At 39.9% G+C, this 13,368-nt stretch overlaps 1 protein-coding gene and 1 non-coding gene across 13 annotated transcripts in view; both read right to left on the bottom strand.

Moving 5' to 3' along the window:
• The window catches only part of APP (amyloid beta precursor protein), a 286,555-nt gene that overhangs the window by 44,083 nt on the left and 229,104 nt on the right, over positions 1-13,368 (bottom strand). The gene's annotated exons all lie outside the window — the stretch shown is intronic.
• On the bottom strand, positions 10,597-10,701 carry LOC114677177 (U6 spliceosomal RNA). The gene has a single exon (XR_003728481.1). It is a non-coding gene; the product is annotated as a U6 spliceosomal RNA (small nuclear RNA).

The following is a 13,368-nucleotide window of genomic DNA, read 5'->3' as shown; positions in this document are numbered from 1 at the left end:
AGTTAGCCTTTCCTTATCAGATCTTACAATGTTTCAGCTTGAAACTAAAAAAGAAAAAAAAAACACATTTCATCTGAAATTATGATATACTAAATAGTTATTGACTTGGCCTTAAACATTTCTACTCTTTCCTTCTTACACAATCAGATTAAAAAATGTAACTACCTTTTCTAAACATACAATGTTAAAGCATGTTCAACTTCAGTAACAGGTAATTAATGTACCTCAAAAGTCAGAGCCTCTATGTTAATTACCATAGTGCTCCAACATCGTTTTCTACATTTTTAAATTTTTGTATTGATATTATGTATCAATAATTGTGTTGATATTTTGTATTGATTGTATTTTGTATTGATATTATGTATCAATAATATTAAATGATTAAATATATTATGTATCAATAATGATATTAAATGATTAAAGATATTAAATATTATGTGCCTATTTTTAGATTATATGGGAAAACAATATATTCATATAATTTAGAAAGAGCAAATCAGTATAATGGGATATCCATCACTTATATGTTTTTCTTTTCTTTTTTCTTTGAGACAGGGTCTCTCTCTGTCACTCAGGCTGGAGTGCAGTAGTGTGATCATGGCTCACTTGAACCTCGAACTCCTGGGCTCAAGTGGTCTTCTCATCTCAGCCTCCAGAGCAGCTGGGATTACAGGCAGGCACCATCACACCTGGCTAATTTTTAAATATTTGTTTTGTAGAGACGAGGTCTTACTATGATGCTCTGGCTAGTCTTGAATTCCTGGGATCAAGCGATTTTCCAACCTCGGCCTTCTGAAGTGCTGGGACTACAGGTGTAAGCCACCGTGCCCAGCCTGTCTTCTTTACACTAGAAACATTCAAATAAGGTTCTCCTAGCTATTCTGAAATATACAATAGATTACTGTAAATTAGTCACCTTGCTGATAATTAAATACTAGGTCTTACTTCTTCTATCAAACTGTATATTTGTATCCATTAATGAACTTCCCTTTTTAAGTGTGACATATGCAATCCTTATTTGGCTACACTATAAACTTCAACAACAAATTAAAACATGATTCACATTATAGAGCATTTATACATGCCTTTTCATCTTCCAATGTGGTAAACATTAATTAACCTGGCTAATTAAAACAGCCACAGTTTACATATTTACTCATTAATCAGCCTCAAGCAAATGCAAAGCATTAAACTCTTTCACGATTTGGTACCAATTAAATGTTTTTTTTTTTTTTCAAATGAAGAGGTCATAAATTTAAGACATGTAGTTCTTAGATTTAAATTTGATAGTGGTTGAAAAAATCTGACAATATTTCACATTCTTAAAAGTCAAGGAAAATAAAAAAATAACTGCATTATGCGTTGAATTTTCCCCCAAAATGTATGTTGAAGTCCTAATGCCTACACCTGAGAATATGGCCTTACTTGGAAACAGGGTCTTTGCAGATATAATTAAGTTAAGATGAGGTCATACCGGAGAAGGGTGGGCCGTCAATCATACCAGAGAAGACACAGAAACAGAGACACGGGGAGTAACACCACGTGAAGACAGAGGTGGAGACTGGAGGGGTGCATGTACCAACTAAAGGAATATATCAAGGGCTGGCAGCGTCACTACAGCAAGCGAAAGGCATGAAACAGAATCTCCCGTAGAGCTGTAAGAGGCAGTGTGGCCCTGGCAACACCTTGCTTTAGGACTTCGAACCTCTAGAATAATGAGATAATGACAGAGTACATTTCTGTTGGTTCTGGCCATGCGGTTTGTGGTAACTGGTTCCAGCAGCCCTAGGAATCTAATACACTGCCCATTGAAGTGAATATTAGCTATTTGCTGATAAGACAGTAATTTCTGGTTATAATAAATCTACTGGAATAGAATGTGGTTTTTTTTTTTTTTTGAGATGGAGTCTCGCTCTGTCGCCAGGCTGGAATGCAGTGGTGCGATCTTTGCTCACTGTAACCTCCGCCTCCCGGGTTCAAGCAATTCTCCTGCCTCAGCCTTCCAAGCAGCTGGGACTACAGGCGCCTGCCACCACCCCCGACTAATTTTTGTATTTTTAGTAGAGATGGGGTTTCACCATATTCGCCAGGCTGGTCTTGAACTCCTGCCCTTGTGATCTGCCTGCCTTGGCCTCCCAAAGTGCTGGGATTAGAGGCGTGAGCCATAACACCTGGCCGAAGGTGGTTTCTTAGTGAGTCCTTTACTCAAGGCTGGAATTAAACAGATAAAGGAGAGGAATCACGAGCTCTATGATAATAGTGTAATAGTCTAATCTAGCCGTTAAGTGCAGAGATGTTTCCTCTCGGAACACCCGTGTGTTTCAGCTCTGCTCCTCTTCCAATGCCCTTCCACAGGGAACAGATCCTTTACTGACCACCAATGGCCGCATGTCTTATCCTGAGAAGACCATGGGATTTTGGATGCCAGGTCAACCCTTACACTCAGCAAGAAAGTGGAAGGGCCTCAGTTTCAAACGCTTTGTAAACACAGAGGTTAGGTCATTTCCTCTCCAATAAGCCAGAAGCTCAGCTGTCCCTGGCAGCAAACTCTGTGTCAAATGCCTGGCGGGTTTCAGGTTTTACTAACTCCAGAGTGATGAAACATTACCACCTCTAATGCCAGAATGAAGTCAGCTGTCGTACCTGTGTGTCATAACTAAATTTACTGAAGTCAGGGCAGCTGAAGTAATCTATAAAACTTAGCACGTTAATTTCAATTTAGGGTTCACATTCAGCAAACTGTATTAACAACAACAACAAAAAATTCTCCAGTAGTCTAAAAGTTTTTATTTTATTCTTATATAAAATCTGGAAGACTGGAATATAATGTTTTATGGTACAAGTGTTTAGTAGCAACATTGGTTAACTGTGACCTTTTGGCTCAAGACATGAGAAAATATAGCTAACAATGCTTGGTTATGGGTTTGTCACACTATACTTTGTTATACTATCCAGCAGTATCCCCCTGCTTTAACAGTGTGGATACACCAGTTAAAAATTAATTTAAAAAAATCTGGGCTGGGCGTGATGGTTCACGCCTGTAATCCCAACACTTTGGGAGGCCGAGGTGAGTGGATCACGAGGTCAGGAATTTGAGATCAGCCTGATCAACATACTGAAACCCCATCTCTACTAAAAATACAAAAATTAGCTGGGCATGGTGGCGCGTGCCTGTAATCCCAGCTACTCAGGAGGCTGAGGCAGGAGAATCACTTGAAACCGGGAGGCGGAGGTTGTGGTGAGCCAAGATCGTGCCACCGCACTCCAGCCTGGGCGACACAGTGAGACTCCATCTCAAAAAACAAACAAACAAACAAATAAAAACAAACAAACAAAAAGAAAACCAAACACACATCTGTCAAATCCTTCCATACAAGTATATGCTCTTCACATACCAAGGAAGTCTTGGATTTGAAGTTCATCAAGGCCGAGTGTAGGCTGCCGGACCACAACCTGGTTTTAATGCCTTAGGTGTAGAAGCAGGAGAAATAATGCCTTTCATGCCTCCCCTGACTTGTTTTAGGATAAAGAAGCTGTGCACTCAATAGATAGTAGCTGAGGAACGATAAAGAGGATCTACTCAAAGTATGAATAAGCCAACTGCTATGGACTGAACTGTGTCCCCCTGAAAATTCATGTATGGAAGCCCTAATCCTCAAGGGACCTTTGGAGATTGAACCTTTAAAGAGATAATAAAGGTTAAATGAGGTCATGGGGGTGTGACTCTGATCCAAGAGGACAGGTGTCCTTAATAAGAAAAGGAAGAGGTTGGGCGCAGTGGCTCACGCCTGTAATCCCAGCACTTTGGGAGGGCAAGGCGGGTGGATCACCTGAGGTCGGGGGTTTGAGACCAGCCTGACCAACATGGAGAAACCCCATCTCTACTAAAAGTACAAAATTGGCTAGGTGTGGTGGTGCATGCCTGTAATCCCAGCTACTTGGGAAGCTGAGGCAGGAGAATTGCTTGAACCCAGGAGGTGGAGGTTGCCGTGAGCCAAGATTGTGCCATTGCACTCCAGACTGAGCAACAAGAGCAAACTCCGTCTCAGGAAAACAAAAGAATAAGAGGAAGAGACACCTCTTTTTCTCTCTGAGAAAGACCATGTCAGGGCATGGTGCATAGGTGGCCATTTGTAAATCAAGGAAGAGAGGCCTCCTCAGAAACCAACCTGCTGGTACCTTGATCTTGAACTTCCAGCCTCCAGAAGCATGAGAAAATTATTGTCTGTTGTTGAAGCATTCAGTCTGTGGTATTTTGGTATTTTGGTATGGCAGTCCTAGCAGACTAATGCATTTATGTAGTCACACCCAGACAAAAGAAAAAGCAAAGGTCAGAATAGGTTTTTCTACAGGATTCTGTTTTTTTTCTTTCTTCGTCTTTTTTCTTCCCCGAAGGCAAAAGCCGAATCTGAGAGTAACAAGGGCTCACCAGGGATGTGCAAGGAATTACTTATACTGTCCCTTTCATGGAAATGACAAGGAAGTGATTTATTTCAGATGTGACTCAGTTCAGGATTTGAAAGCATAACTGACCTCTGGGCTTTTCTTTTTCTTTACTTGACCATTTGCCATGTAAGTTCTCAAGTGCTTCCTCCCTATCTTGCTTCACTACAGGCAGTGGGAAAAATCCAGTTTCCCCCTGTGTCTGGGACATCTCCAGCTCTGTGGTCTATTTACTTTGAAGGAAAAAAAGGAGATAGTATATGACTTCCATCCCAAGTCACTATAGGAGATACTTTAAGAAACAAGGGAGTTTAAATTGCTCTTCTGTATAACCTGCAAAATTCATCTCCTATTGCAGAGTAGAGTGAGTTGCTTCTCAGGATTCGCACCTGGAGTTGGTATTCAGCATGTGTTTTCTTTGTAATATTTTTGTCAATTCTCTAAAAAGACCACACTTTTTGAGCTGGCACTAGGCTCTCTGACAATCTTCCAAGATGAAGCTTTTACAGTCCATTATTTACAATGCTGACAACTCCAGGCATATTTTGTCAATTTTCCCTTTCATCTCTTATTAAATAATATCACTTTGGATTTGGAGAGAGCCTAAATGGATAATTCTTTAAGCAGAATGCCAGTATCAATGATAGAAAGGGAAGAATCTAAGAGGGAGGTGAATGTTCTGTAAGCAGAGAAGTAGGTTCACAATTTCTGAAAGAGCAAATCAAACAGCAAATGGGGGAAAGTTAGGAAAGGCAGAATTTTGTGACTCAAGCCCGTCCTATGTTTATACTGTTTTTTGTTTTTGTTTGTTTGTTTTGAGATAAGGTCGTCCCTTTGTCACCCAGCCTGGAGTGTAGTGGTGCCGCCAGGGCTCACTGCACCCTCCAACTCCTGGGCTCAAGCGATCCTCCAACCTCAGCCTCCTGAGTAGCTGGGACTATAGGTGTGTAGCCCTAAGCCCAGCTTATTATTTTTTTGACTTTTTGTAGAAACAGGGTCTCCCCATGTTGCCCACGCTGGTCTTTAAAACTCCTGGGCTCAAGTGATCCTCCTGCCTCAGCCTCCCAAAGGGCTAGGATTACAGGTGTGAGCCACTATGCCCGGCCTCTTATACTGTTTATTCCCTTTAGATACAGTTAATGGACATTAATAAGCAGTTTATGCCAATCTCTTTTTGTAGCTAATAAGATGTCTTATCTTGGATAAATAAAACCTAGCCACTAATGCTGCCACACCCAAACAAACTCTCTATGCATCTGAACTTCTTGAGGTCAACAATGCTTCATTGTAATATATTATAAAATCACCACTTTGGAAGTGACCACCACTAGAAATTCACATGGCCAATTTATAGATGGGGACTGGGGGGGGGGCGGGGAGCATCTCTGCAATCCAGTAATTAAGCTCTGCCAGAATGTATTTAGAGTTGGCTAGACTAAGTCTCTGCTTCATTTTTTTCCCAATGAAAATGGCAATGTCTGTCATCCTATGTTCAAGACAAATATAAATATAACCTAAGTTTCTAAGAATCCTTATATTTTTGTCATTGCATAGAAGCATGAGTTTTAAAAACCTCTGAATGTTTAGAGTATCACCTGGGGGAGTAAGAAAAATGCAGATCTCTGTAGGTCTGAGGCAGAGCCCAAGAATCTGTATTTTTAACTAGAACTCCTCTAAACTAATGTGCTTCACTTGGCCCCAATTACACATTAAGAAACAATGATTTCAAGATGACATTCAACCTCTTCCATCCAAGCACTTAAAGCAACTAAACCAAAGACACCAACAAATACCAGATACTTTTCTCTGTCTACTGGCTGATGGCACAAAAGTGCAGAAGTCACATAGCGCAGCACAGAAAGCTCGAGCTAGGACTGGAGTCAGCGAGACGCTAGCTTGCCCTGTTTGTGGATTCTGAAGCCTCAAGCCCACATTAACAAGGCTTTAGATGACAGTCAACACCCAAACTCAGGCTCCTGCAGAGGGCCTCCAATTCTGCTCTAATATGTCTATTTTTCTTTAAAGAAAAAACATCTGATTTTTGCACCCCAGGTATTTAAATACCCACTTTGCTTTCTGAAAGGCTTTGGCAACACATGAGGAAGTCCTTGGGCCTTGACCATTTTTAGCACTTTCACAGTTTCTGATTTTGATCACGCGACTTAATCACCCAGTATTCTGAATCTGAAAACCAGGAGGGTTTAATTCCACTTTCATGTTCCCTTGAGGAGCTGTTGGCACCAGAATGAAGGCAGGTTCATACTGAACGTGGGAAGGAAGCCAGGAAGCCAGCTCTTCCTTTCACATCAGAGATCTAGAAAGCAAAACTTGTCTCACATTTGCATACAATATTAGACTTACATATGGATGCCACGTTTGTCAAAAGACAGGCTAATTAGGACATTAGTTTCCTTAATGGTTGCGATTTAGTAATTCACAGATAGTCCCACTTAATTTTTCATCCTATACCTGAAGGAGCTACTTCACACTTCAAGTGTAAGAAGGCTTCTCCCTTAAGATGGAAAGAAGGCATTCAAGTGTCAAAATACTGGTTTTCTGCCAAAAAATAAAGGATGAGAAAAAGCAGAGACTTCGTTTATCAAATCAAAACACATGCTGGCAGGGAAAGACTACTGGATTACAAAGTTCATTCCCCCAGCCTGCACCAATTCCTCTTTTTCTCTAAAGTTTCCTATTTGTTTCAGTTTCTCTCATGATACTGACATTGCCAACCAGCAGTCTGGAAACTGTTCAGGTTGATTCTTAGCAGAAAATCGAGGGGCTTTCCTGTTATTGTTAATATCCTTAAAACACTTAAATTTGGTTAGTTTGCTTCAAGCATTCTCAGTATATTACAAAAAAAAGTACTCCAGCATTTCCAGAATTTCTTTTGACTGACATCAGCTACTCTAATGAACAGCAGGGGACAACAGCAAGGTATATGAGGAGCATATCCTTCCTTTTTAATCAGAATTACATAGGAACTAAGAGCTCTAAGGCCACAGTAGAGTATAATATCTTGGAAGAAGAAAACGGAGAATGTCTGACATTTTCATTGATCATTTAGGCTGATGGCTTAAACCATTTCCACCCACGTTTCTTAAAATTTAGCATTTCCAGTCAACATTACCTACTGCAATTTCTCTATAATCTTAAGGGTATTAAGGCCCCAAGTGAGGGACAGAGAGATGTAAACTAAAGGGGAGTCAGAAAAGGAAAACTGAGTCTGATGCACATCATTTATCCTTTCTTTAACATGATTTTAAAAGTAATAATGCTTATGAAAAAAATATTAGCAGTATTAAGGGATATCAGGTGACAAGCAGAAGTGCCCCCTCCACAGATGTGCCGGTGTACTTGTAGAAATACGGTGCTAAAATTAGAAAAGATGCCAGTGTATCTGTAGAAATACGGTGCTAAAATTAGAAAAGATGCCAGTGTACCTGTAGAAATATGGTGCTAAAATTAGAAAAGATGCCAGTGTATCTGTAGAAATACGGTGCTAAAATTAGAAAAGACTGAACATTTATTAGGTAGAGCCACATAGTCTAAAAGGTTTCACCTGTACATTTACCAATAGTTTATGAAAGTTCCTTTTCACCTATCCTTGTCATGACAAGGCATAACAGATTTCTAAAAAATTACATTTTCATTGGTATTAATCATGAGAAGTTGTTCACCTTTTGATCTACAACTACTTATCAGATATGCATGCATTTTTTTATATGAATTGGAGCTGTTGTAGTTTTGTGAATTAATCAAATGCATCAATTCCTTTGGGTTTTCACCTTAGACGTTTTTGTGGCATACAATTTGTATAATGTGAATTTAGAAGATAATAGCATAGGTAACTCTAATTGGCTTATTGGGGTGCTACAATGGATCCCCGCCTATTTATTAACTTTTCAACAAGTTGATTGGTCTCTAAATCACTACTTTGCAAAGTTTAGCATATATCAATGTCACCTGGACAGCGTGATAAAATATAGATTGCTCAGCCCCATCCCTAGCTTTGCTGATTCAGGAGGTCGGGGTGGGATCAGGGAATGTGTGTTTCCAACAAGTTCCCAGGTGATACCAGGTGATGCTGATGCTGAGAACCACAGCTCTAAAATATTCACTGGGCATGGTGTTTGCAATCCATACTTTATACCTAATCATTTGTTTCAGGACACACAAAGGCACGTGAGATTTGATACATACTCTCAAAAAGCTAACAATCAGTAAGTGGTAATTCACTGACATGTACACATCAAAGTAATGTTAGACACATGTAATAGGCCAAGATTGGGGATGGGCATTGTAGGTAGATGGAATAACATAAATAAAGGCATCCAGGGCTATGGATATTCGATCAGCCTGGCTGGCACCATGAAGGAGATTAACGGGAAAAACTATCTTTGTCTGTCTCAGGTTATTTTGAGGATCAAGTAAAACTTAGACACAACAACAACAAAAAAGTAAAGTCTGTGATCAAGAAGAATTACTCTGTTGCAGCAATATAAACTAAGAAAAAAAATACACAAAATTCTCTGCTGCCTTGGGAGGTGACCTCATGAAGTGTATTATTTTTTTAAATTTTAATTAATTAATTTATTTATTTTTGAGATGGAATCTTGCTCTGCCGCCCAGGCTGGAGTGCAGTGGCGTGATCTTAGCTCACTGCAACCTTTGCCTCCCGGGCTCAAGTGATTCTCCTGCCTCAGCCTCCTGAGTAGCTGGACTTATAGGCACGCGCCACCATGCCTGGCTAGTTTTTGTATTTTTAGTAGAGATGGGGTTTCTCCACGTTGGCCAGGCTGCTCTCGATCTCCTGACCTCGTGATCTGCCTGCCTCAGCCTCCTGAAGTGCTGGGATTACTGGTGTGACCGACTGCGCCCAGCCGATGTGTATGATTTAATAGCCAGCAGCAACAGGCCACTAACACGCCATCTGCTAAGAGGGGCTCTAGCTATTAACAGCCACAGAGCTAAACTCTGTATGTCTGATCCCCTGCAAATGGCGAAGGCCTGGCTGAGAATTATTATCTCATGCTTTCAGAGAAACCTTTGCTTGTCCTGCACTGAAAAATCTGGCTGCAATAATTACATGGAAGAAGGTATGTTTGTTGGCATGTTTCATGTGCTGGCTTATGACTTCTAAGCAGAAGATACAAAATAATATAAAAATCCTGCAACACGCACCATGTATCTGATATTCGTGTTCTCTTTAAATATCTTAACACTGACTTACATATTTAAGGGTGTGGAGCTTTGAGCTTGGGAAGCATCTTAGTACTGAGTCACAAATGCTAAAAGAAGGACATTTCTTCTACATACCACATTGTCAATGAAAAGATGCTGAAAGTGAATAAACAGCTCTGCAAACCCAGTTTTGTTTAACTTGGCAACAGCAGTAAGTAAGTATCACTGGACACAGGGACACTGGAATAGATTCAGTCTTTAGTCTTATTCACCACGTCTGACCTTGGGCATATTACATGGTTTCCCCGAGCCTATGAAATCATCTGGCTGAACGAACTGAAAACTAAGGTTCTTTCCTTCATTAATAAATTTCAGCGAACAACAGGAGTAAGAACGGTTGTCTAATGAGACTACCAAATGCTACGAGACACAGCAACCAATTTCCCTTGACCTCATGGATGCAGCTTCTTTCTTGTTTATCCAAAGTCTCCCCAAGCAAATTCTAAATTATTCTAAATTACTTGAGGAACAAAGATTGTGCCCTCATACCTGTGATGTCTCTGGCAATGGCAAAGAATATGGAACATGGGAAGCATTTAATACATATTTATTGAAGATCCTGTGTCCTTATTTCTTGAATCTCCTTGCTATTCACAATGGCAAATGATATGAATGTACGTATACATATTTATCATGGTAAAATACATATAACATAAATCTTACTATTTTAACCATTTTAAGTGCAAGGCTCAGGGTATTAAGTATGTTCACGCTGCTGTGCAACTGTGATGGATGGTGCATTACGGCCATCCATCTTCCCCGCTGAACTATTTTCAGTATTCCCAAACTGAACCTCTGTGCCCGTTAAACACTAACTCCACAGTCCCTCATCCTCTCAGCTCCTGGCAATCACCATTCTACTTTCTGTATCTATGAATTTACTACCCTAGGCACCTCATATAAGTAAAGTTTCATATAAAACACTTTACAAAATTTGCATGTCATCCTTGCACAGGGGCCAGGTTAATCTTCTCTTTAATCATTCCAATTTTAGTGTATGTGCTGCTAAAGCAAGCATCATATATACACTTTTTTTTTTTTTTTGAGATGGAATCTTCCTCTGTTGCCCAGGCTGGTGTGCAGAGGCACAATCTCAGTTCACTGCAGCCTCTGCCTTCTAGGTTCAAGTGATTCTCCAACCTTAGCCTCCAGAGTAGCTGGGATTACAGGCATGTGCCACCATGCCCAGCTAATTTTTGTATTTTTAGTAGAGATGGGGTTTTGCCATGTTGGCCAGGCTGGTCTCGAACTCCTGCCTGCCTTGGCCTCCCAAAGTGCTGGGATTACGGGCATGAGCCACCGTGCCCAGTCTATCATATATACACTTGTGAAAACCTCTAAGACTTCCTTACAAATGAAAGTGGTGACTGAGAACTAAGTCATATACCTAGTGATATCTCAATGGTGATGATAAAGTTAGTTTTTACTTGACAAAATCTATTTGCTATCAGAATACTATACTTAAAAATCATAAGCATTAACAATTAAATCACATGTACAAAAATTTTAGAGAACATGCAGCTATAGCAACTTCAATACTATACAGGAAGCTGAAGACATAGGTCCACACCTAAACATCTGTCCTCAGGGGATGGGCAGACAAATTTCAATGCCCCCGGAACCAAAAGCAAAGACAAAAGAGACACGTACAAGACAAAACAAGTTGTTGCCAAGCACTGTTTCAAAAAAGTAAGATTTAACTCACGCTTTCATGAGCATATGTAAATGCATAATTATCAAAAGACAAACACATAAAACATGCTATTTTAAATGTGCTATCTGAGGTCACTGAATCCATTGACAGGAGCTGAAATTAAGTAACACCCTGCCCTTGACCCTCTGACCACCTGTTTCATGCTCCAAGTCCAAAGCCTCTTCATAAATCGTGTTTAGATTGCACACCAAGTCAACATTCCTTCGGACACGTCTCATAACTTGGAACTGGCTATTAGATGGATCCACTATTTTTGATGAGATATTATAACTAACGTTCTATGATTTGCTTTCTAAAGCAGTCCATAGTGTATATGGCAGGAAAACTGTTAACTAATAATGGAGCTTACTCAGAGAATACATGCAAAATTTGTTTCTGAGTTGAACACCAAGAAGCAAATTAACATGCCTTCCAAACTCTGTCTCACATGAAACAAATTCATGTCATTCCCAGTTAGTGTTTGTGGAAACATATTTCAAAATTAATCTCAATTTGGATTCATCTCCATACTCAGGGTGGCAAACATCACTGATTTTTTCTTTCCTCCTCTTTTAAAAAAATGAACCTTGAAGGCAGATGCTTGTGAAAAACAGAATAACCAACCCTTGTTCCAGTCCAAAATCATTGGTTGTTCCCAAGACTCAACAAAAAAATCAGGACACATCTGCTCTAGTGTTCCATGCCAGGAAGTAGTCCCACAGCCACCACTGTGGTCTGACTTCACTCCCCAATCATTTTACTTCAGATTTCTTTTTAGATTTTGTTTCAAATTACAGGGCCATACAAACGAGCTGGTGAGTTGAGAAAATAGCTTCGGAACTGCATTGGATCATCAAAAGAAACAGCAGACTTTGGCGTGGGAGACCCTGCCTCAGGCTCCATCCATTTGGTTGAGGTGCCCACACACGCACAAAAATAAAAGAATGGCATAAAAACAGACAAAAACTACTGACATGTCACAGTCATTATGGTTTAAGGAAAAGCTCACAAATAATTCCTCTGGAATCTCACCATAATTTGGAGTAAAAGATGACAGCATACTAAATCAATTCTCTTGCTGCTTCTAAATACTAACCTTCCTGAATGGGGCTCAAGGCGGAATCATTTCACACCAGATATCAGCTCTAGTAGTTAAAGTGTTGTTTAAAACCTCATTAACAAATTTATATATAAATATTCCCCCAAATGATCTACAGATCCAATGCAATCCTCACTTTTTTTTTTTTTTTTTTGCAGAAATGGTGGTAGGGGTGAGGAAGACCTTAAAACTCACGTTGTAATGCAAGAGACCTCGGATACTCAAAGCAATATTGAAAAAGAAGAACAAAGGTAACAGACTCACACGTGCTGATTTCAAAATTTACTACAAAGCTACAATAATCAAAACAGTTTGGTACTACAATAAGCACACGCACACAGATCAAAGAAAATAACTAAGAATTAAGAAATAAACCCATATTATCTATGGACAATTGATTTTGTGTAATAGTACCAACACCATTCACTAGGGGAAATAAGTCTTTTTCTTTTTTTTTTTTGAGACAGGGTCTTGCTCTGTTGCCCAGGTGGCATGATCAAGGCTCACTGCAGCCTCAACCTACCCAGGCTCAGGAGATCCTCCCACCTCAGCCTCCTGAGTAGCTGGGACTACAGAAAGATGCTATCATGCCTGGATAATTTTTTGTAGAAATGTGGTCTTGCTATGTTTCCCATTGTGGTCTTGAACTTCTGGGCTCAAGTTATCTGCCCACCTTGGCCTCCCAAAGTGCTGAAATTACAGGCATGAGCCATTGCACCTGGCAAGAATAGTCTTTTGCAACAAATGGTGCTGGGACGCTGGATATTTATATGCAAAAGAATGAAGTCAAACCCTTACCTCACAACATATATGAAAATTAAAATGAATCAAAGATTTAATTGTAAGAGCTAAAACTACAACTCTTAGAAGATAACACAAGTATAAATTG

Source organism: Macaca mulatta, chromosome 3 (assembly GCF_049350105.2).
Source record: "Macaca mulatta isolate MMU2019108-1 chromosome 3, T2T-MMU8v2.0, whole genome shotgun sequence".
In the NCBI taxonomy this organism is placed as follows: domain Eukaryota; kingdom Metazoa; phylum Chordata; class Mammalia; order Primates; family Cercopithecidae; genus Macaca; species Macaca mulatta.
The sequence above is the reverse complement of the archived record's forward strand: the minus strand, read 5'-3'. Positions and strand labels throughout refer to the sequence as shown.